General features: G+C 38.9%; 1 protein-coding gene and 1 long non-coding RNA gene across 8 annotated transcripts in view; one reads left to right on the forward strand and one right to left on the reverse strand.

Moving 5' to 3' along the window:
- Positions 1–20,020, reverse strand: part of LOC121034496 (uncharacterized) — a 34,282-nt gene extending 14,262 nt beyond the window's left edge. Inside the window, exons 1-2 of the long non-coding RNA XR_005792464.1 lie at positions 19,796–20,020; positions 19,643–19,700 (exon numbers count right to left, since the gene is read on the reverse strand). This is a non-coding gene — a long non-coding RNA (uncharacterized LOC121034496). The remainder of the gene's footprint in view (positions 1–19,642; positions 19,701–19,795) is intronic.
- The window catches only part of ADAMTSL1 (ADAMTS like 1), an 885,520-nt gene that overhangs the window by 147,032 nt on the left and 714,764 nt on the right, over positions 1–23,724 (forward strand). The gene's annotated exons all lie outside the window — the stretch shown is intronic.

The raw sequence follows: 23,724 nt of genomic DNA on the forward strand, positions 1-23,724 counted from the left end.
CCTTGGGGATCCTACTTTTGGACAGTATTTGTCATTTTGTTCTTGTTTTTCAAGGAAATGGTAGTTGCAAAAGCACAAACATGGACAGATTGAAAGCTTCTCTGAGTGTTTTTCTTTACTTTCAGTGGCAACTGGTTGGTTTTTATGCTTCTTACTACTGTTATGCAAAGCATGATTTCATGGGATGGTCACATTGCTAGATGTGCAACAATAGGAATAAAGTAAATGTGTGGGGCACCTGGGGGGCTCAGTCGGTTGAGTGTCTGACTTTGGGTCAGGTCATGATCTCACAGTTCGTGGGTTTGAGCCCTGCATTGGGCTCTGTGCTGGCAGCTCAGAGCCTGGAGCCTGCTTCAGATTCTGTGTCTCCCTCTCTTTCTGCCCCTCCCCTGCTCACGCTCTGTCTCTCTAAAAATAAATAAATGTTAAAAAAAAATTAAGAAAAAGGAATAAAGTAAATGTGACCCTCAAATGTGAGTCACAGTAGAGAAACCCAAGGCTACAGAGTGCTACAGTGTTAGGTCATTTGCCCACATCTTGTAAAGGTTCCTGGATTTATATTTGACAAGTTAAGTCCTGCAGATCTTGACCTATGCTTCAGAATGAACAGTTTGCTAGTACACTGCATGAATCATGTGTAGGAACTCAGCTATGGTGTGGTTTGTTTTTAAAGTAGAGAATGTTATTTTTCTACCTTACAAATAATGTGCCTTAAACATTGGTATTGCCAAAGATTGGTCATAAGTGGATATCTCAGAGTTGGCATTGCTCAGAGAGGAAAAGCAAGCAAGCAAACAAACAAACAAACAAACAAACAAACAAACATCACCTGTAATTCTTATCAACGTGTTGTGTAAGGTCCACTTTGAAGGGTTAGTAGCCATTAGGCTGACAATTTTCTGTGCCTATTGAGCACTCAGAAGGGTGATGAATCAATCCGCCAGTTCACTCTACCAGGGGCTGACATGCAAAACCACCTGCTGGCTTAGACAACATCTCTTTTCTTTCCCAAAGACAAATGATACAGTTCCTTGCAAGTAAGGATTTTATCTGTTATATATACATTTGCAGCTTAGGGGCAACACTGAGGGTAATTTGTGTGGTGTTCAGTTAAGATTGGTTCCCTGTTTAGGAATTGAGATAACGAAGTTGATATGTAGATAGTTTCCCATTGAGTAGATTAATAGAGTTGTCATCATGGTCATTGTTATCTTCATCAATGAATCACACTTAAGTTCAGGACATTAGAAGAGGCTCAGAACAGGCACACCATGCCCATCACCACATGTTTTCCTTTCTTCCAAATTCCAGGATTTCTTGCAATATACCTTTCTTGCAAATATACCTACTGTCAGCTCTTCAAGGTAACCCCCAAAGTCCATGATACACAAGATTGTTGTGTACGACATAACCTGTGTTGTGTGCCCTGGGAGAATTTTGCATGGCGATGAGTGATTTGGCCCAGATGGGTGCCCAGCCTGATGAGCATCCACATCTCAGCTGATTTTGCTGCCTTCTACTTAGTCACTTGAACTCTTGTGAAGAGCTACTAGGAGCTAATGGGGTTATATCTGTGTTTTCATTTATATTTCTACATTTGTAGAGGAGGTTTCATGCTAGAGTGGTATTTGCAACTGGGCATTGGTGAAGGCCTGTTGAGAGGGTCGTTGTGCATGTCTAGAAGCAGCACAGAATCCTCTCTTTCCTGAGTGAAACTAGTAGGACTACTTTCACTGATAACTAAATCATGCTGTTACGTTTTTAAAACATTGCATGCGTTTTCAATACCCATGGAATTGTAGGCAGATGAGAGAAAACATGAAGGGGCTCTGGCAAGGAATTAAAAATAATGGGTTCTGGGGCGCCTGGGTGGCGCAGTCGGTTAAGCGTCCGACTTCAGCCAGGTCACGATCTCACGGTCTGTGAGTTCGAGCCCCGCGTCGGGCTCTGGGCTGATGGCTCAGAGCCTGGAGCCTGTTTCTGATTCTGTGTCTCCCTCTCACTCTGCCCCTCCTCCATTCATGCTCTGTCTCTCTCTGTCCCAAAAATAAATAAACGTTGAAAAAAAAAAATAATGGGTTCTGATTCCCACTAAGTGGGTGACCTTGAGGAAGTCACCTGGCATCTGGGGCCTGGGTGTCATCATTTGCTAAATAAGGTAGTTCTAGTTCTAACTTCAGAATACACTTGGGGACTAGGAATTCTACGTCAGTATCCTCAAGCCCTATTTTAGGTTAATGCTCTAAGAGATGACTTTGCAGAGATCACCAGCCTGACTTATGCTTGGCTCATAAAACTCTGAATTTCTTGCATTAAAGAGTGTGAGGTGCAGGAGGAATCAAGTTTATTTTTTAGTGAATGGTCTACGTTGTTAGGTTCATTTCTCATTTCGTGGAGCACCTCAAATTCCCTAAATTTTGAGCTGGGGACAGGACATTAAAAACCATATCCCTCTTCTGTGGCACTGGCCCAAGGTGCCCACCAGCTGGCCCATCTGCTGGGGCACATCTGCTCTAATAACAGGCAACTCAGGCTTCCCTCTGGCTTAACAACCATCTTTTAGAGCTTCTAGGGTCATTGACTTTTATTAAACTGTAAACACAATGCAGGAAGCTCCATCCAGGATATCCAGGCACTGCCAAAGAATGTGGTGCTTGGGATGGAGATGCCTGCAAATAGATGTGACATAGAAGAGATAAAAGGGGATGTTGTCTGTTCTCAGTGGCCACAGAGGAGAGCGTTCAGCAGCATTTGTAGGAGAGGGGAGAAGGGGTCATTAAGTTTTCAGGGGCCTTGTCTCATGCACTGCCCTTGACCTTGTGTGCTCTGGATTTCATCCCTGGAATGGTTCAGGGAGGCGAGCTCTGGAGGTTCCTGCTTTGCTGCTTGTATTGCATAAAGCTTAGAAATCCCTAAGGGTTTCCATGGGTCTGCTGTGTTTACGTGAGAAATATTCAATGGTGGCAGTAGCTTCCTTCTTCTGTAAGGCTTCTTTTGCCTCTTACTTTGGCCATTCTTTCTTTGGCAAATTTATTTCTCAACTTTGAGTTCTTCGTACTCAGAAAGGGATGCTATACAGTTACTCAGAACAAATTTATTTGAAATGAATGTACATTGCTTATTTCCCTCCCTCCCTCCCTCCCTCCCTCCCTCCCTCCCTCCTTCCCTTCTGTTCTCCAGTTTCCCCTTCCTTTCTTCTTTTATAAAAGTTCTGTGATGGTGAAAATAAATTACTTCTGTCTGATCCCTGATGCATATCTTTTCCTATAATGTTATAATGGTAATTGATGTTTGTATCATTTCTTATTCTAATGAAAATACTGTAATAGCTGTTATTTAAATGATTAAAACTGCTGTAACACGAAGAATGCAAGGTATACTTCTTTGCATTTTTATTTTATTATTTAAAAAAATTTTTTTTAATATTCATTTTTGAGAGACAGAGACAGAGCATGAGTAGGGGAGGGGCAGAGACAGAGGGGGACACAGAATCTGAAGCAGGGTCCAGCCTCTGAGTTGTCAGCACAGAACCCGACGCGGGGCTCGAACTCACGGACTGTGAGATCATGACCTGAGCTGAAGTCAGACGCTTAACCGACTGAGTCACCCAGGCATCCCATACTTCTATGCATTTTTACAAATGAAGCACCTAATCTGAGGTCACAGTCAATGTCTAAAAGTTTTATTTGAAGCAAAAAAGCCATAGTAGTTTAACCTATATGGGAGCCACTGATGATTCTCAGGACTCATTCTACCCAACCCTACTTTTCTGAGACTGTACTTTGTTTACTATGTAAATAAAATGTAGTTGGAAGAAGTCAGTTTCAATATAAAGGTCTTATAAAAGTCAACTACATTACTTTATAGCACACCAAAATAATTTAGTTTTGTCCTTATACCTGGATGACTGCTTGATTTACCCAAGAAGGAAAAAAGTTTCATTTCTAAAGGAAGAAAGTGCAACAAAATAATAGTCAGTATCAGAAGGTGAATTAGGGAGGGAGGGTAACATCCTTCGCCTGAGCCCACCCTGGGAAGGCTGTGTGACCCCAACAGAAGGCCACACCTCCTTAAAGTTGGCCCAGCCTTTGAGGCATTTCCATACTAAGAGCCAAGCTAATCTTGGGAAGTTCCTGTTGAAAGCAGTGGTGCATGTAAAATGTGTTGACTGAATATTTATTGATAAGCTATTAATTAAATCCTAAGAACCTCAAACTGGCATTTAATCTGTCTGAATTCCAAAGGAATTAGTGTAGTGTTTACACAAATAAACTCACCTAAGTATTGCACAGTGTAAACATCTCCTCGTGTTGAGCGCCCAATTCAAGAGTGAGGATATTAGTTTTTCTCTTTTACTAGGTTCTTGTTTGGTTTTTCTGCACAAGGTCGCGTTTAATAATTGTGACTTTCTCAAATCCTTTGAAACAAAGGTCTGCTCCTATAGTTTGGCCTTTTATTTTGTTCACTTTCTTTGTGTGGATAGCTGAGCCCTAATAAAACCATTGCTCAATATAGGAAATACCTGGAATGTTTTATGAAATTTAGGTCATGACTATGTTGATGTGCTACTAGATTAATATATTATTGTGCACATATTATGTTATCCTTCTGCAGGCCAGATATTGTCTTCCTTGTTGGGCGGACACAAGTAAACAGTACTGACATAGTTCATGTCTCTAAGGAAGTTGCAGAAAAAGATAAGCAAACACATGCATGGTTACAAGTGGTTATAAGTACTATGACAGAAATGATGAGGACACAGTGATAAAAATAATGCCTTGATGGGGTGATCAAAAAAGAACTGTCTGATGAGCTGAGCATTAAACCGAGTCTTGAGAAAGAATTAGAAGGACCCTGTTTTTGGATAGGAGTGCTTTGAAGTGTATTCCAGTGAAAACAGCATTTCAAGACCTCTTAGAGGCTTGTATAGGCAACTAAGTTTGGCCACTGTGTCTGCCTCGTGTGCCTAATGACAAGGATTCAGAGTTACTGGCTGAGAGACAGAATTGTGTTGAGTGGTTTGAAAGACTTTATGTGTGTGGAGAAGAGTTGTAGATGATATGTACATTGTTGGAATATCACTTTTCAATATTTGTGGAATGTGGGTTGGCAGAGAGCAGGAGAAAAATGGGCTAGTGAGAAGGTTTTTGCACTAGTCTAGGTGAGCCATTTAATGGTGGTAGTGATGGAGATGAGTGGCTCAAGATATACTTGGAATTACCATTTGGCAGATTGGTTTTTGGAGATGAGGCAAATGGATACAGAATGGCATCCCATGATATTGAAATTTACTGAGATGGAAAATGTGAAAGGGAAACAGTCTGGGAGGAAGGGGAGGGTGGGGATTGAGTGGTCTACTTTGGACAAGTGGAATTTCACATGCTTATGAAATGTTCAAATGGAAACAAGTGGTTGGATACAAAAATCTGAACTTCCTGAGAACTTTGGGCTGGAAATATAAATGTGGTAGTTATCAACATACAGATGACATTTAAAGCCATAGAAAGAGGCCAAAGGACAAAATTATGGAGGCCCAGAGGCAAGCTCTGGACTCTCCCATATTAAGAGGTCAGGTAGAAGAGAAGACCGAAGCAACTGCCAGAGAGTGAGAGAAATGAGAAGCGAGTGATGTCATGGAAGTCAAGTTGAAAGTTTTTTGAGATTAGAGAGAGAATGGTGATAATGAGTCCCATGACTGAAAAAAGAGACCCTCAGATTTAACAATGTGAAGTCACCAGTGACCTTGTTGAGCAGTTTCAAAGAAGGGAAGGGTAGAGCCACAGTGGAGAGTCTGAGGAGTAAAGGGGAGATAGAGAAGTGTAGACATCAAATAAATGCTACATAAATGAGAAAATGAAGTGAAGAAAAGCTAAGAAATGGAAGAATAGCTGGGAAGTACTGTGGGACCCAACGAAGATTTTTTTAAAGGTATGTTTGCCTTTAGTAGGTAGATGAATAAACTGTGGTGCATCCATACAATGGAATATTATTCAGCATTAAAAAGAAATGAACTATCAAGATTTGAAAAGACTTGGAGAAACTTTTTTTTTTATTATTATTTTTTTAAATTTTTTTTCAACGTTTTTATTTATTTTTGGGACAGAGAGAGACAGAGCATGAACGGGGGAGGGACAGAGAGAGGGAGACACAGAATCGGAAACAGGCTCCAGGCTCCGAGCCACCAGCCCAGAGCCCGACGCGGGGCTCAAACTCACGGACCGCGAGATCGTGACCTGGCTGAAGTCGGAGGCTCAACCGACTGCGCCACCCAGGCGCCCCGACTTGGAGAAACTTTAAATGTGTATTAATGGGTGAAAGAAGCCAAGCTGAGAAAGCTACATACCATATGATTCCAACCATATGACATTCTAGAAAAGACAAAACTGTGAAGACAGTAAAAAGGTCAGAGGTTTTACGGAGGGTAGGAACTTGGGGAAAAGATAAACAGGTGGAGTACAAAGGATGTTTAAGCAATGAAAATACTCCATATTGTATTATAATGATCAATATATGTCATTATGCGTTTGTCCAAACCCAATGAATGTGCAAAATCAAGAGTGAACCCTGATGTAAACTGTGGACCTTGGATGATTTTGAAGTTCAATGTAGGTTCATCCTTGGTAAAAATGTACAATTCTGGCGAGTGATGTCCATAATGGGAGAGGCGATGCATGTGCTGTGTGGCAAGGGATGTATATATGGAAAACTCTCTGTTTTTCACTCAGTTGTATTGTAAATCTAAAACTGATCTTGAAAAAGCCTTAAAATGTGTATACTGATCATAGGAGAGAGAGGCCACCTAAGGGAGAAGGGATGGAGAGGGCTTAGCCTCTTGGAAAAGAGTCTTCTTGGGATGTAGCCAGAGAAGATGTGGCCAATTTAGGCAACTTCATGGGTGAAAAGTTTGGGCATCACCTTCTTGGAATTTCTGGCTCCAAATGAAGTATGGGATGTACTCTTCTAAAGGAAAAGGGGTGACAAGGGATAGAGGTAGAAGATTTGAACTGAGAGAGAAAATATCAAACAGTTATATAGATAAATAGAGGGAATACAAGCCCGTTAGAGAAGTAAACATAGTAGTAATTCTGGGCTGTACTGAGAGCTCATGCAGGGCTTGTTAATATGGAGTTAAGTTAAACCAATATAATCACTATATTTGCAAGCATGACTCATGATAGAGAATAAGGATAATTTTAAAAATATTTTTTTATTTTTCTCTCCCATTGTCCCTTTTATAGCTGTGCAGTGCGGTAAGTTTTCTTTCTGCCTCAAAAAACAAACAGACAAAAACAACAACAACAACAGCAAAAAACAGACACACACACACACACACACACACACACACACACACACAAAACACCTCTGTACGATCCATATGCCTTCTATGGAATAGAAGATCCTACAGGTATAGTAACTTGAAAAACAGTCTAGATTCAGAAATTAGAAGGTTGAGTTCTACCTATTTGTCAGTATTTCAGCCTTCAATCTTCATCCAAAGGTGAGATTTCTTTTCTTTCCACACCTCCTTGTTCCCCTTCACAGCCAGGGCCTTGCTAACTTCCTTTTAGGTTTATCCTGGGTTGGTGTTCAGGCAGAGAGAAGAGGAAAGGAAGTGCAGAGGGTTCTGCTCTGCTTGACAGAAGTACTTGTAAATGGATAGATATTTTGGGGCCTGGCACATATTTGAATCTGTATCATCTTCTGAGTACTTTTATGAGTTTTCCTAGATTCCCCTTCTAAGCCCCTCCAAGTGCAGCTCCTGTGATGTAGGCATAACTCGATTCGTGTGACTACCTCTCTTCTTAGCTCCTAGTTTTCCAGAAGTCCAGACCACAGGTATTCTCCAAGGGAATCCCATTGCCCTTCCAGTTTGTCCTCACACCTACAAACCACCATGGGTGATCACTAGCCTCAAGGAACAGCAATGCTTCCTTTGCTCTAATAAGTTACAGTGCTGTGGACTCCATTTAGTCACCTCTCCTTAGCTCCCACATCAAAGTAGTTTATCAGTGCATCTCTCTTGTCCTCAGGGTTTCTGGGACAGGGGTCAGAACTGTTGTCCCCTAATCCCTCATCTACAGGTGTGGTGTATTGAGCTCTGAGTGGTTCTTTAGAAGCAACCCTGTCTAGTGTTGACTTTACAGGGTGGGTATCCCTAGACACCCCTTCCTTTGGTGGTGGACACTTGGTTTGGAATTCTAGCTGTTCCCACCAAACAAAGCCTCTTTTGTTCAAAATGAGTGTTTTACTACCATCTTCAGAGATGAGAGGTTTGTAAATGTCATGGAATCACTTTCACTCTTTTCACTGAAAATTTGCATTCTAGTTAGTACTTCACATCGGAATTTTATGTATCATTTTCTGATACCTCAAGTCAAAGTTCCATTTTGATATCCTTTATTTTTTTAATTTTTTAAATTTTTTAAATTTTTTTATTTTTTTTTCAATATATGAAATTTATTGTCAAATTGGTTTCCATACAACACCCAGTGCTCATCCCAAAAGGTGCCCTCCTCAATACCCATCACCCATCCTCCCCTCCCTCCCACCCCCCATCAACCCTCAGTTTGTTCTCAGTTTTTATTTATTTATTTTTATTTATTTATTTATTTTTTAAAATTGTTTTTTTTTTTTTTTCTTCAACGTTTATTTATTTTCGGGACAGAGAGAGACAGAGCATGAACGGGGGAGGGGCAGAGAGAGAGGGAGACACAGAATCGGAAACAGGCTCCAGGCTCTGAGCCATCAGCCCAGAGCCCGATGCGGGGCTCGAACTCACGGACCGCGAGATCGTGACCTGGCTGAAGTCGGACGCTTAACCGACTGCGCCACCCAGGCGCCCCTGTTCTCAGTTTTTAACACTCTCTTATGCTTTGGCTCTCTCCCACTCTAACCTCCATTTTGATATCCTTTAAACCCATTTATATATTTAAGTGAGCCTTGGTATATATCTGAGGAGCACCATTATGGAGAACATCTAGATTTAGTTTTTTCAGGCAAGTAGTATGGAAACACAGAAGTTGGATGTGTTCCCAAAGACATGGTTTTATTGAAGGACCTTAGAATCACAGCAGAACTATAAGAATAACTGAAGACAGAAAAAGATTGATGGATAGTGAGGAAGTCGACGGATTGAAGATCATAATGAGGTTCAAGGATATTGCAGTGGAGGTAACTGGCCAGATGAGCTGGATAGGGTGGAAGTGATCGTTAGAATAGATTGTTTACTGATCATGGGAGGGGTCAAAGGATGACCAAAGGAGAGCATTACAGAGATGGAATGGAGGAAAAATTAATTGTTGGTCAAATAATGAGAAGTAGAGTGATAGATGTTTCATCTTTGGGTTGGTCTAGTCTGTGATTGCTGCCTGGGTTGGGAGTAGGTGGGAGGACAGAACCAGAAGTAAAAGTCCTACGTGAACAAGGAGTACTGACCAAAGTTGGTAGAAATGCCAAGGAGGGGGCGCCTGGGTGGCTCAGTCGGTTGAGTGTCCAACTCTCGATTTCCGCTCAGGTCATGATCTCACAGTTCATGTGATTGTGCACCATATCTGGCTCTGTGCTGACTGCATGGAATCTGCTTGGGATTCTCTCTCTCCCCCTCGCTCTGCCACTCTCCCGCTTGTGTGCTTGCTCACTCTCTTTCTCTCGAAAGAAATAAACTTAGAAATAAAAAAAAAAAGAAATGCCAAAGAGATGGGGGTGGAGAGTAGAGAACTTAGGTGATGTGAGTCTTAAAGGAGCAGTGGTTTTGTAAGACTAAAGGGGAGGCATGGTGCAAAAGCAAAAAGGGAAAGCTGGAAAGACACATACAAGATGCCTCTACATCAAAATTTTAAGATGCTGTATACATTACAAATTGTGTCATATCCCTTTTTTCTGAGAATATGTACATAAAATGAGAGAGAAACATACACTGTATTAGAAAGGGCACGGACAGCAGCCAGGAAACTAGATTACTATAAGTTATGCTCTTTCTACAAATAACTGACTATTGGATGTGGGGCAAGTCACTTAACCCTGAATGCCAAAACCCTGCATTGAAATGGCAGCTTACAAAACACTTTAGTAATCAAGTTGTCATTTTTTTTAGGGATAACCACCCTATGTGGTACACTTTATCTTATCCTTTTTAGGATGATTAGGAAATTATATCAATTAGGAAGCTGAGGCCCAGAACCTTTAAGTGATTTGCCCAAATAGCAGGGTTGGACTTGAGTATAGATAATCTAATCCAGGTCATGGACCAGATCTGCTCTATAGCCATCCATTTCTACTCTATTGTCATCCTGTCTGCTTTCACTCTAGACCCAGCAATGCCCATCTAGACCAATACAATTTGTATTTTGAGTTAAGAAAAACCAAACTACTCTCTTATTGTAACTAGCCTTGAAAACACTTATTTGAAATTGAAAACTGTTACTATTTTATGTATTTGTGACTCAGTCTTTTTATATTGATGATTTATCTGGCAGCATCATACATACATTTAAAGTCAAGAATATTTCTAGTTGTGTTTCCCACATGAAGATTACTTGGTGTCTTGAACACATCATTCTCCTGCAAATAGGAAAACATTATCCAGCTTGCTAATATTTCTGCAACTTGCAGCTCTGTCTATGGAGGACTTTGGGAAGTCTAGCCCACCAGATTCAGTAGGCAGAGAATGAATGTGGTTCCAGAATAGAAAACTGCTCTTTTAATTCTGAAGACCACTGAGATCCCAGTCAATCTAGTGCTTACAGCTGTGTGCCTCCCAATGTATTTATTATTTTTTCACATTTAGTCATGCTTTACTGTGAAAACAGTATCTTTTTTTTCCCCCAAGCTTGTAACACAGATAATTCTTTTCCATTGTTTTTTCTGCCTTGTATTACTCTCACTTTATAAAACATTCCCAGTCTTTCAGAATAGTTAACCATCCCACAACTGACCTTGTACACGAGAGTACACAGTAGTCCTATTAAACATTTAACAAGACTTGATGAAAATTGCATTCATATGGATCATGGCAAAACTCTTTAATATCAGTCTATCTAAATGATACATTTTTGCATATTTTCATATCCAGTGATTTTTTTTTTCATTTGGTCAAGCTCATCTTGAAGAAATTAAGATCAGGCATAGAATTTTAAGACTGAGAAAGTGATTTTCTCTCTTTTTTTAAAATACAGACTGAAGAACAAAAGCAGAATCTCCAATTTTTATTTGCATTTTTCTCTTTTTTAAAAAGTTTATTTATTTTGAGAGACAGAACTGCACACGTGTATGAGAGTATGAGCGGGGGAGGGGTAGAGAGAGAATCCCAAGTGGGCTTCTCACTGGGAGCCTGATGTAGGGCTCGAACTCATGAACCATGAGATCATGACCTGAGCTGAAACCAAGAGTCAGACACTTAACTGACTGAGCCACCCAGGTACCCTTATTTGCATTTTTAATGTAATTTTAATAGTTGAGTTTTTTAAAGATTATGATATAAGAATATGTAAATAGGGGTGCCCGAGTGGCTCAGTCGGTTAAGTGGCCGACTTCAGCTCAGGTCATGATCTCATGGTTTGTGGGTTCAAGCTCCACGTTGGGCTCTGTGCTGACAGCTCAGAGCCTGGAGCCTGCTTCCAGTTCTGTGTCTCCCTCTCTCTCTGCCCCTCCCCCACTCGCAATAGCTCTCTCTCTCTCTCTCAAAAATAAACAAACATTTAAAAAATAAAAAAAAAGAATATGTAAGTAGTATCTGCATTATTTTAGCCAATAGCCTTAATACCTTGAATAAAAAGCTATAGCTGTGAAGAAACAAGAGTATGCTCATCATAGATAAACTATAGATAAACTCTTTACGTGTACTTAGGACATAAGTAGAAGGTTAAGATTATTGAAGACTTATATAATAAAGGTTATAAATTGGTAGTTTAATATGCATTAAAGTGCTTTTACTTATGCATCATTCTTTTGGAATACATCTGTTGGAGTGATTTTTTTAAATAAAAACAAAACATGAGTAAGCACATTTGCAACTATAGTTATTTTTAATGTTGAAAATTGAATTCACACTCTTTAGGGCAGCAGACTTCTTTAAGGGCATAGCAGTACCTTAATTTTATCAAATAACATAAAGCAGTGCTCATCTTCAGTTTTGAATGAGTAGAAAATGTAAGCTAAGGTGGGGATTTGCAATTTTATTACTTTTTACCAAGACCAATCCCCTATTTTTAATTTTTTTTATTGTTTTATTTATTTTTTGAAGGAGAGAGAGAGCATGAGCGGGGGAGGAGCAGAGAGAGAGAGAGCGAGACACAGAATTTGAAGCAGGCTCCAGGCTCTAAGCTGTCAGCACAGAACCCTATGTGGGGCTCCAACTCACGAACTGTGAGGTCATGACCTGAGCCGAAATCGGACACTGAACCGACTGAGCCACCCAGGCATCCCTCCCCTATTTTTAGCCTCCAAAGAGGCTAAAATTTTTTAGCCTCTAAAGAACACCTGAGGCACATACCACCCTTCACATGCCCACTGGTAAAGCCTCCCCAAACTAGATGACCCCCCCCAGAGCTATGAATCCCTGCCTCTGGCTTGTCTCTAGATGATCTCCTGGTATGGTCTCAGGCAGATGCTGGGCTCGTTCCTCCCATGTCCCTCAGCTTAGCTACTGTGAAGGAACTGGCAGGAGGAGGAGCTGAGAAGAGGAAGAGGTAAAGAAGGAAGAAGTAAAAGAGGTTAAGGGACTAAGAAAGAGTGGCCTCCATTATCTAAAAATCTTTAAATGATGAACTACATAAGAAAATTGATAAGGAGGGTAGAAAAGCCCATAATTAAAAGTGAAAACCACTGAGGTGCCTGGCTGGCTCAGTTGGTGAAGTGTGTGATTCTTGATCTTGGGGTTGTGGGTTCAAGTCCCATTTAGGTGTAGGAATTACTTAAAAATAAAACCTTTAAAAAAACGTAAAAGTTAAAACCAATGTGACCAACTGCAAGTGAAAATGATATGCCACAACTTATGTTCTAGGAACTTAGACTCTGATACAATCAACTGCTAAGCAAAATATTGTTGGTTGAGGGTTAAATAAATGGAAAAAATAAAAGCATGTCTGTTGCAATAGCATTATAGACCTACATATGGAACATAAGATTTGAGACCAGTAAGAAGGATTTGGGGCCAAACATTAATTTTTTAGCTTTAAGTTTGACTACTATTTAAGTCAATTAGTGAGGTCTTTGGGGTCACTGGAGCAGAGATAGTCTGAGAAACCTAGGAGAATTGGAAAATCAGTGATTAAGTGTAGGTTAAGACACTTTGAAAGCAGGTTTTTCTTGTATAACTTCCAGGCTGAAGGCTAGAACTCTGTAGCACCGAAATATCTCAAGATATTTATCTAACATTGGCTAAAGTCATTGAAGAAGAAAGTGATTGTGTTAGGAAATCTTTCAATGCCAATGAGGCTAGGCTCTTCTGGATAAAAATGCCCATAAGCTTGACTATGGCATACATCACCCAAGAAAAATCTATGTCTGGTTTTAATGTTGGTATTTAGCCTTTGGCTAGGTTCAAATGCTGTAGGTAATTTCAGGCTTAAACCCGCACTTGTGTAAAGCTCTGAAAAATCTCAGAGCACTTAAGAGTTATATGAAAGACAGACCTGCAGTCATCTGGAATTCTAATTCCAAACCTGGTGCAACCAGGGTTCTTTATGAGGAACAATTTGCTCTTTTGTGCCTGCTATTCAGGATTGTGTGAATAACCTTGTCCATAAGGCATTAATTTTAAACAATGGTTCTGGATATTCGGTATAACTTGTAAATATAATTCCTGACATTAATGTTAGCTTATTTCCCCCATTTCCAACATGATATTCTTGCTCTTGCCCTGAAAATTTGGTTATTTATTACTCTTTTTTTGTTTTTGTTTTTTTTAGAATTACTACCTTAGAAAACCCTTTGCCCCAATTCTCATTTTGATAGACCTAGACCATCGTCCTCTTTTCTCTGTACTCAGAATTCTAGATATGAGTCAGTAAAGATGAAATAAAGTGTTCTGAAAATAAAGGGAGGCCAATTAAAACATTCAAAATGGAAAATAATCTTTGCTTTGATTCTTAAGAATACTTCTCTCCTCCCATTTCCCCATTTAAACAGACTTTCCTACTTCCCAAGCCACTTCACAGAGTGAGGTAAAATTCCTTGCCTTAGTGAAACTCAAGACTCTTATCTTGAGACACTGCTTCTCATACCAATTAGGTAAGTGTGGTCTGCTCTTTGCAGTTGGATTAGGATGTGGTGATGGAATTCTCCCAGCTTCTAATTAGTGTGCAATTCATAGTCATATCTGAAGCTGTGAAGTAAACCAATCAATTACAATGCCTAGCTCAAGCTGACTTCCCCTGCTTCCCCTCTCCCTCCCTCCCTCCCTCCCTCCCTCCCTCCCTCCCAAGTGCCAAACACTATTCTAGGTGTTGAAGACCAAAAGTGAACAAAACAGACAAAAATCCTTACCATCATGTAATGTACACTATGGTGAGGCACAGATATACACAATTAAAATATATGTCTTGTCAGATGATGGTCCATATTGGGGATAAAAATGAAGCAGGCAGGGGAGATGAGTGAAGGTAGACAAGGACTGCAATCTTAAATAGTATCATTAGGTAAGACTCTGGTAACAATCTGACATTTGAGCAAACCATGTGGTGTGGGTGTCTGGAGGAAGAGTGTTCAAAGCTGGGGAAACAGTAAGTGCTGGTGTGTTTTAGAAAGAGCCGGAGGTGGTGAGACAAGTGGAAGGAGGGAAGAAACAATAGGAGACATGTTGAGAGAGGGCCAGATTATATAGAACCTTGAAGACTGTTTTTACTCTAAAGAAGATGTGAGCCCTCTGGAAACAATAGAGGAACTAATGCCCAGACTGTCTGGATTTGAATCCCACCTTTGCCACTTACCAGCCGTGTGACCTTGAGCACAATACTTAACCTTTCTGGCCTCAGTTGCCTCCTCTGTAAATAGGGATGATAATTGTAACTTTATAGGGTTGTGATGATAAAATGACTTACTGTAACTTAAGCACTTTGTACAGTGCCTGGTGGCTAATAAACCTTATATATGTGTTAACTGACTGGTTGGCCACTGGAAGGCTCACTCTGCGCTTAGAGAAATTACTATAGCAGGCTCAGGGCTGGGAGCAGGGATGGCATTGAGGGGATTATCTGTGTAATGCAGGCTAGACATAATAGTGGCTTGGAGCAGGGCAGAGCATTGGAGGTGGTGAGAAATGGTCTGATTATAGATCTATTTGGAGCGTAGAATCAACGAGATCAACTGTCGAACCAGATATGAAGTGTGAGAAGAAGAGGAGAGTCAAGGAGGACTCCAGGAATTTTGCTCTCAGCAAATTGTCATTTACCAAAATGGAGGAAGACTATGTGTGAAGCAAATTTTTTTTGAAAATTAGGAATTCCGATTTTAGGCATGTAAGGTTTGATGTGTCCCTTGGTCATCTAAGTGGCATTGACTAGGCAGATGTTTTCTTTGTTATAGAGCAAAGCAGGCATCAGAGGGAGTCCAAACTAAAGGGAAAGTAGACCTCCCCAGAGAAAGGGATCACCAAATACAGGAGAGAAGCCCGCAAGCAGTTAGCCATTGCAATTACAGTTTGAAGGAATAGAACCTAACGTTAAATAAAACTGAATGACCAGCGACTGGAAATCTATTGCCTGAGCTTCACAGAAAGGAATTTATAATGAATAAAAAAGTGAAATAGCGCAAATTGATTTCTTTAAGAGCCATCGCAAAATCCTAAATCTTCTTAAAGATTAGATGAGGTTAGATGAGCATCTCCCCAATCCTGCCTCTCTGAATCCCATGACTATCTAACTAACATTCTTCTACGTCCTGATTTATTGTCATAAAAATAAAGCGGTTATTATTAAGCAGTAAGATAAGAACTTGTACTGTATACTTTAATATACAGCATATTAAATACAATTTTAAGGGATTGGTAACTGCACTGCTTTGTTTAATTGATTTAGATGTACTTTAGAAAACTTTTAAATAATGATATCTGACAAGGAAGGTTATAGTTGATTAAATTGCTGCTTATAACAGTTTCGGTATAAAGTTGGGCATTGGTCTTTGATTAAGGCCATTGTTATATTTTAATTTTGCATATGTTAACTTTGCCTTTTTTATTTCAAGCACTTTGAAAACAGTGTCTACTTCTTATATTTTATGTTTTCCATATTCAAGGCTTCTGATTTTGATGACTTATGATTGCTGATTGCTTGCAATTTTAAGAAGACTCAAACATTGGTCTATTATTTAAACTCCACAATCAACTCTTCTTATAAAGGCATCTCCTAATCAAAAATCTCATGGGATTGAGTTAATTTTGTTATTAGACATTTAATTCTTGGGTTTGCTTGACTTGTTGTATAAACTTGGTTTTCTTGCTTTTGTCTTTCTCATCACATTCTAAAGTTAATTTCAGTTGAAACCCTCTTTTTACTCCCTTCCTGAACACTTAAAAAAAGAAGGGGTGGGAGCTTTCAGCTGGAAAGTTTTCATGCTTAATTTTATCTCAAAACACTTATCTTCTTGAAAGTTTTGCAAAACACATTTAGCAATAGGTATATTTTACAGAGGGAATAAAGTTTCCATTTAAAAAAAATTTTTTTAATGTTTATTTCTGATGCAGAGAGCATGAGTGGGGGAGGGGCAGAGAGAAAGGGAGACACAGAATCAGAAGCAGGCTCCAGGCTCGGAGCTGTCAGCACAGAGCCTGACGCGGGGCTCAAACTCACAAACCTTGACATTATGACCTGAGCCGAAGTTGGTCGCTCAACTGACTGAGCCACCCAGGCACCCATAAGATTTCCATTTTTAAGCAATTAAGTTTTGTGCATAGACAATAGTTGAATTGATGAAAGTGGAAAAATATGAAAGTGGTGAGTTCTACAAATCAGCTCATACACTCATAAATTAATTTTTACATATCTCTCCATAAAACAAACTTTCTTATTGATAGATCTAGAGCCTTGTTGCCCTGGAGTTTGGACTTTCATTTTATGATAAAAAAAATTTAGTGTTTGAGTTTAGGATATAGAAGGTTATATAGAAAACAATTTAACAGAGATCATTTAGGGACAGATGAAATAATGGATGTTTATGTAATTTTCTTGACAATATATTTAGATTTTTCTGTAAATAGCAGAGGGAATAATACAAATTTCACTTTTGAGTAAAAGGAACAAAGCAATTTGTATAAGTACCATATCTCATTTCCTAATATTCTTGGTCTTTTGCAATGAGAAGTTGTAGAAAATGTATGTAGTGTCAGCTACTGTCCTTTCAGGATGGAATGGAAGGTGATTGGCCACCTTAGAAGGCTTCAGTGAAATAATAGCCCATCTATTCCTGATTTCCGGGCCCTGTTATTTACATGAAACAATTAGCCTATAGAAATTAAGGTTGATGGAAATTTTTATAGTGTTTTAAACACTAGTCAGTACTTTGATATTCAGTTTGAATACTTGGTTATTAAAAATTACTTGTTCACATCCATTAGGATTGGTATTATAAAGAAAAAAATAAATGTTGGCAGGGTTGTGGAAAAACTGGAACCCTATGAATTGTTGGTGTGAACGTAAAATGGTGCTGCTGCTTTGGAAAATGGTGTGGTGAGCCATCAAAAAATTAAACACAGAATTACCATATGATCTAACAATTCTGCTTCTGGGTATATACGCCAAAAAATTGAAAGCAGGGACTCAGATATTTGTGCACCCATGTTCACAGTGGCATCAATTACAGTAGCCAAAAGTGGAGTCAACCCTGTATCCACTGATGGATGAAAGGATAAAGAAAATACAGTATATACATACAATGGGATATTATTCATCCTGAAAAAAGAAAGGAAATTCTGGCTCATTTAACAACGTGGATGAAACCTGAAGACATTATGCTAGGTGAAATAAGCCAGATAAAAGGACAAATATTGTATGATCCCACTTAAATGAGGTTCCTAGAGTGGTCAAATTGATAGAGAGTAGAATGGTGGAATGGTGGTTGTCAGGGGCTGTGGAGAAAGGGACTTGGGGAGTTAGTATTCAATAGGCAGAGTTTAGTTGGAGAAGATGAAAAGAATTCTGAAGATGGAGAGTGGTGATGGCTGCCCAACAATGTGAATGTACTTAATGCCACAGAACTGTGCACTTACAAATGATTAAAATGGTAAATTTTATGTATATTTAACCACAATAAAAAACAGTTACTCGTAAAATAAAACCTACTCCCCTTGACATTCAAAACCCTTCCAACTTTATCTTCTTTCCTTCATGTCCCTGGGATGTGAAGATGTTTTCCTGCTGTTTTTCATAACCACCTCACCCTTCTCCTGCTCGTTTACACCTGGAATGCCCCTCATGTCACTTCCTCCTCCTACCTGCCCTTCCAGGTTCTCCTCAATGACATCTTCTCCATTAAGCTTTTCTCTCCAACTGGAGAGAATCTCTTCAGTAGGTAGCACTCTGTGTGTGTGAATACCTAACATCAAAACAGTCAGTTGGGTGAATATAATTGATCATCAACTATTCTCCCCACTATACTGTTTTTAAAAATATTTATTTCGTAGCAGGCATAAGTCTTCACTTCAAAACTGGTTGCTTCTATAACATTTAAATGGTGCCTTATGTATCTTAATATTGTTAGCTTTACCTATTTTTTGCAAAGGGTCATACTTAAGTGTCACAATAAATTTATCATTCATATTTTTGTTTTTTACAAAAGGAGCATCAAGGAGGTGAGTCTTTGAATTAATAAACCTACATGGAGCCTTGAATCCTGCCCCAGCCTCTGGCTGTGACTCCTTAAGATCTTTGAATGCACTATTTAACTTCCCTCATCCTGAGATTTTCTCTCTATGAAATCAGAATCTTCCTTATACTATGAGTATAAGCTATAGCATCATCAGACAGTGTTTAGGGTACTATTTAAGACATTAGAAAGTGACAGATATTTCCGTTGTGATCCTGGCATCATTTATAGCTGTTTAACTTCGTATAAGTCACTTAATTTTCTTAATTCTCAGTTTTCACACTTTCAAATGAGGATAACAGCCACAATAAGCTTATAGACCTGTGTGACAAATGGTAATTTTGTAAACACAACATGATATTAAAAAGTAAAAGAAAGAAAGTTATAATCATTAAAGCATGGCTCCATCCACCTAGTACAGATAGTACTTGTGCCTTAAATAATAAAGGGATAAAACAGAGGCAGCAGAGTACTGTGAGTGGTGTGAATAGTGAGTATTGGAAAGGTTAAAAAAATCATAAAGGTCAAATAAAATTATCTCATGAAATCCTCTCCTGATTGAGTTCTTTGGGAGTGGCCTATGTCAGTTTCTAATCCCAATTTGATAACTCACCTGATAGGTTTTAAAAAAAATTTTTTAATGTTTATTTATTTTTGAGAGAGACAGAGACAGAGTGTGAACAGGGGAGGGGCAGAAAGAGGGAGACACAGAATCCAAAACAGGCTCCAGGCTCTGAGCTGTCAGCACCGAGCCCGACGCGGGGTTCAAACTCACAAGCCATGAGATCATGACCTGAGCCAAAGTTGGACACTTAACCAACTGAGCCACCCAGGCGCCCCAACTCACCTGATATTTTTGTTCATCAGTAGATGTTTCTAGGATACCTCTTCCTCAATCAGATTGCCTAGGAAAATAATCAATTGAAAATGTTTACTGGGCATTATCTGTGCTTGGAGCTTGGCTGCAGGGACTACGAAATGAGTAAGATATTGTCTTTACCCCATGAATCTTCTAAGACATTTGGGAGAGACCAACATATAAAGAGACATGCCATAATATATGTGAAAGCAGAGAGGAGAGTGATTATCTCCCTGGGGAGGGCAGGGAAGGCTTCACAGAAGAAGCATCATTTGTATTAGGTCATAAAGGATGAGTGGACTTTGCCTGACAGATGACAGTGACAAGTCTTCCCAAGCAGAGAAAATAGCTTAAACAATAGAGTTAGAAAGGGAAATGTGTGTGTGTGTGTGTGTGTGTGTGTGTGTGTGTGTGTGTGTATGAGCATGTGCACGCACATGGGTACATATGTATATTTGTTCCAAAGTGAACAATGAATAATTTGAGGATTATCTGCTGTCTTTGGTCTATATCAGTACTTCTTTGTTCTTACTGTGGATAATTGAGAAACAACTCTAATGACATAGGAGCATTTAGAATAAGTTTTTATGCTTGGCATTCGTATTTTAGGTTTTCCCAGTCTTTCCCCGATGCTCATGGTCCAAGGGGCTCCTTGTAAGGAATTTTTTATTTGCTCTAGAATCCCCCAGTTCCACCTCCCACAAAGATAGTCTGGTCAGGATACTTTAGGGCCACCAACAGAATAGCAAGTTGCCAAAATAAATGTTTTCCATCAAGATTTCACACTTGAACTTAATGAAATAGACATTTTCCAAACTGTTTCTTTAGAGCTAAGTTTTTCTTTAAGATTTGTAATGAAAATATTTCATGACCTGTTGACATATTCATATGGTGATTTTCAAAAAGCAGATTTCGTTTACAAAATGGACTTGGCAACAAGTAGGAATATCTGGGAAGTTGAACAAGGCTGTTGACAGGGAAAATTAGGGCTGAATCATAACTGACATTGTTTTGCAGCTGTGCCATTTTTTAAGACTGACCAATGGGACAGGGCCTTATAGTAATAATGCTGAGATTGGCAGCTAATGACCATTCATAATGCAACTGCATGGGTAGAAGCCCACAAGTACAGAAAAACTCATTCATGTAACTGATTTTTCTTGGTAAATGCCAGGGGAGAAATTATTCCATTGAGAAGAAAGATAGTAAAGATGAAATTATGTAGCATTTTTTCAAATGAGCAGAATTAAAAATAAGAAAGATTTTTATATATTCTGTTCTATATTTTCTTTATCGTATCTGAGATACTCACTTAGCTCTTTCACTGGTTGAACTAATTGACTGAAAGATATCTAACTTAAATTTATAGTAGCAATGCAGTTTTGACTGGAATATATTTTGTGTTCAAACCAGTAGTTGAAGATTAACAAGGCATGTTCAAATTCAAATGATACAAGGCAGCATCTGAAATAATTCTAAAAATTAATCACTTTTAACTATTCTTTTAGAGTTTTGGAATTTTTATTAGCTCTATTCTCATGTTTCTAAGTTTCTCCTAATATCAGTAGGCTAACGGATGTAAGAATGATATAAATTTTGTCACTTAAGGTTCCCTACTGACAAATCCATAGCTAAAAATCTAACCAAATTCTTTAGATGCTATAAAGTTTGCAGTCATTCCTGGAAATAGTATCACAAGACCTTGTGAAGAGTGTGGATTTGAACTTTGGTCTTGGGAGACAAAGAAATTACTTTTCAGTGAGGAAGAGATCACAGAGGACTTCTTGGGGAAGGTGGTATTTGAATCAAGTTTTAAATAGGGAGCATGGGACTGGTGATGATGGGGTTCACTAGGGAGAGAAATACGGGAAGGTAATTGTGCAATGGGACAACTCCAAGAGGAAAGAGAAAGACATGTCATTTTTAGTTGTGTAGGGTATTTGGACAGGTAAGAAGGTCCTAGGTGGAATCCAGGTTTGGAAGTTGATATAGTATTTTATTTTGACATTTGGAAACATTAAGAGGGTAGTTTTTCATTGGATAACACAGCCAGAGTAGATTTCAGAAGTTAGAAACCGAGGCCAGGAAACCTATTTAATAGTTAGCAGTTTTGATTGCTTAGTAAATATCACTCACTGTAAAACAAAAGTTGGATGCATTTTTAAAATCCTTTAAAGAATTTATTTAGATTTTACAGATGAAGAAATTAAGGACTGTGGTCACTCAGTTGGTAGGTGACAGGCTGAGACCAGCCAGGTTTATGTGACTTCATCACTATTCTCTTGACCATGAAATATCCTACTGGTATGTGAGCTTCTTAGTTATGTGCTTGGTATTACAGTTCTCTGCTTGCTTACATCTTTCTTCCCCCATACACCCTTCACCTATGCATTTATTGCCCACCTGATTTTTTTTCCAGTTTTATTGAGATATACTGACAAATAGCATAGTGTAAGTTTAAGAGGTACTATATGGTGATTTGATACAGCTATATATTGTAAAATGTTACCATGATAAGGTTAGTTAACATTCCCATTGTCTCGCATAATTACTTTTGTGTGTGTGTGTGTGTGTGTGTGTGTGTGTGCGTGTGTGTGTGTGTGTGTGTGTGTCTGTTGAGAACATTTAAGATCCACTCTCTTAGCAAATTTCAAGTATATAGTACAGTATTGTTAACTGGAGTCACACTGCTGTATAGTATAGCCCCAGAATTTATTGATCTTATAACTGTAAATTTGTACTCTTTGACCAAAATCTCCCCATTTACTCCACCACCCAGCCTCTGACAACCACCATTCTACTATGTTTTTATAGTTCATCTTTTTTTAGGTTCCACATGAAGGAGATATCATACAGTGTTTGTCTTTCTCTGACTTATTTTACTCAGCATAATGCCATCTAGGTCCATCCATGTTGTCACCAATGGCAGAACTTTTTTCTTTTTATGGCTGAATAATACTCCATTGTCTATACATATACCACATTTTCTTTATCCATTCATCCTTGATGGACATTTAGGTTGTTTCATGTCTTGGCTATTTTGAATGATGCTGTAGTGAACATGAGAATGCTTTCTTCAGGAAAGTGAATTAGTTTCCTTCATGTATATACCCAGAAGTGGGATTGATAGATAATTTGGTAGTTCTATTTTTAATTGTTTGAGTAACTTCCATGTTGTTTTCCATACTAGTTGTACCAATTTACATTCCCACCAACTATGTACAAAGATTCCCTTTTTCTCCATATCCTTGCCAACACTTTTTTTTTCAGTTTCCACATCATTTATTTCTTCTCTAATCTTTATTATTTCTTTCCTTCTGCTGGCTTCAGGCTTTGTTATTCTTTTTCTAGCTCCTTTAGGTATAAGGTTAAGTTTTTTTTTCTTTTTTTCTTTCTTTCTTTCTTTCTTTCTTTTTTTTTTTTTTTTTTTTCTGTTTCTTAAGGTAAGCCTGTATTGCTGTATACTTCCCTCTTAGGACCACTTTTGCTGCATCCCAAAGTTTTGGACCATTGTATTTTTATTTTCACTTGTTTCCATGTATTTTTTAATTTCTTCTTTGATTTCCTGGTTGACTCATTCATTGTTTAATAGCATGTTGTTTAAACTCCATGAATTTGTGGTCTTTCCAATTGTTTTTAAAGTTTATTTATTTATTTTGAGAGAGAGAGAGAGAGAGAGAGAGAGAGCAAGGGAGGGGCAGAGAGAGAGAGGGGGAGAGAGAGAATCCCAAGCAGGTTGTGTGCATTGTCAGTACAGAGCCCAATGCAGGGCTCTAACACAACTGTGAGATCATGACCTGAGCCAAAATCAAGAGTTGGATACTTAACTGACTGAGCTACCCAGGTGCCCCAGTCTTCACAATTTTTTTTCTTGTGGTTGACTTCTAGTTTCATAGTGTTTTGGTCAGTAAAGAAGTGTGGTATGATTTTGCTCTTTTTCATTGTTAAGACCTGATTTGTGACTTAACATGTGATCTATTCTGATCTTCTCGATCTCATGTGCACTTGAAAAGAATGTGTATTCTGCTGTTGTAGGAGAGAAATGTTCTGAATATATCTGTTAAGTCCAT

Source organism: Herpailurus yagouaroundi, unplaced genomic scaffold (genome assembly GCF_014898765.1).
Source record: "Herpailurus yagouaroundi ecotype Mexico unplaced genomic scaffold, PumYag 160, whole genome shotgun sequence".
Classification (NCBI taxonomy): domain Eukaryota; kingdom Metazoa; phylum Chordata; class Mammalia; order Carnivora; family Felidae; genus Herpailurus; species Herpailurus yagouaroundi.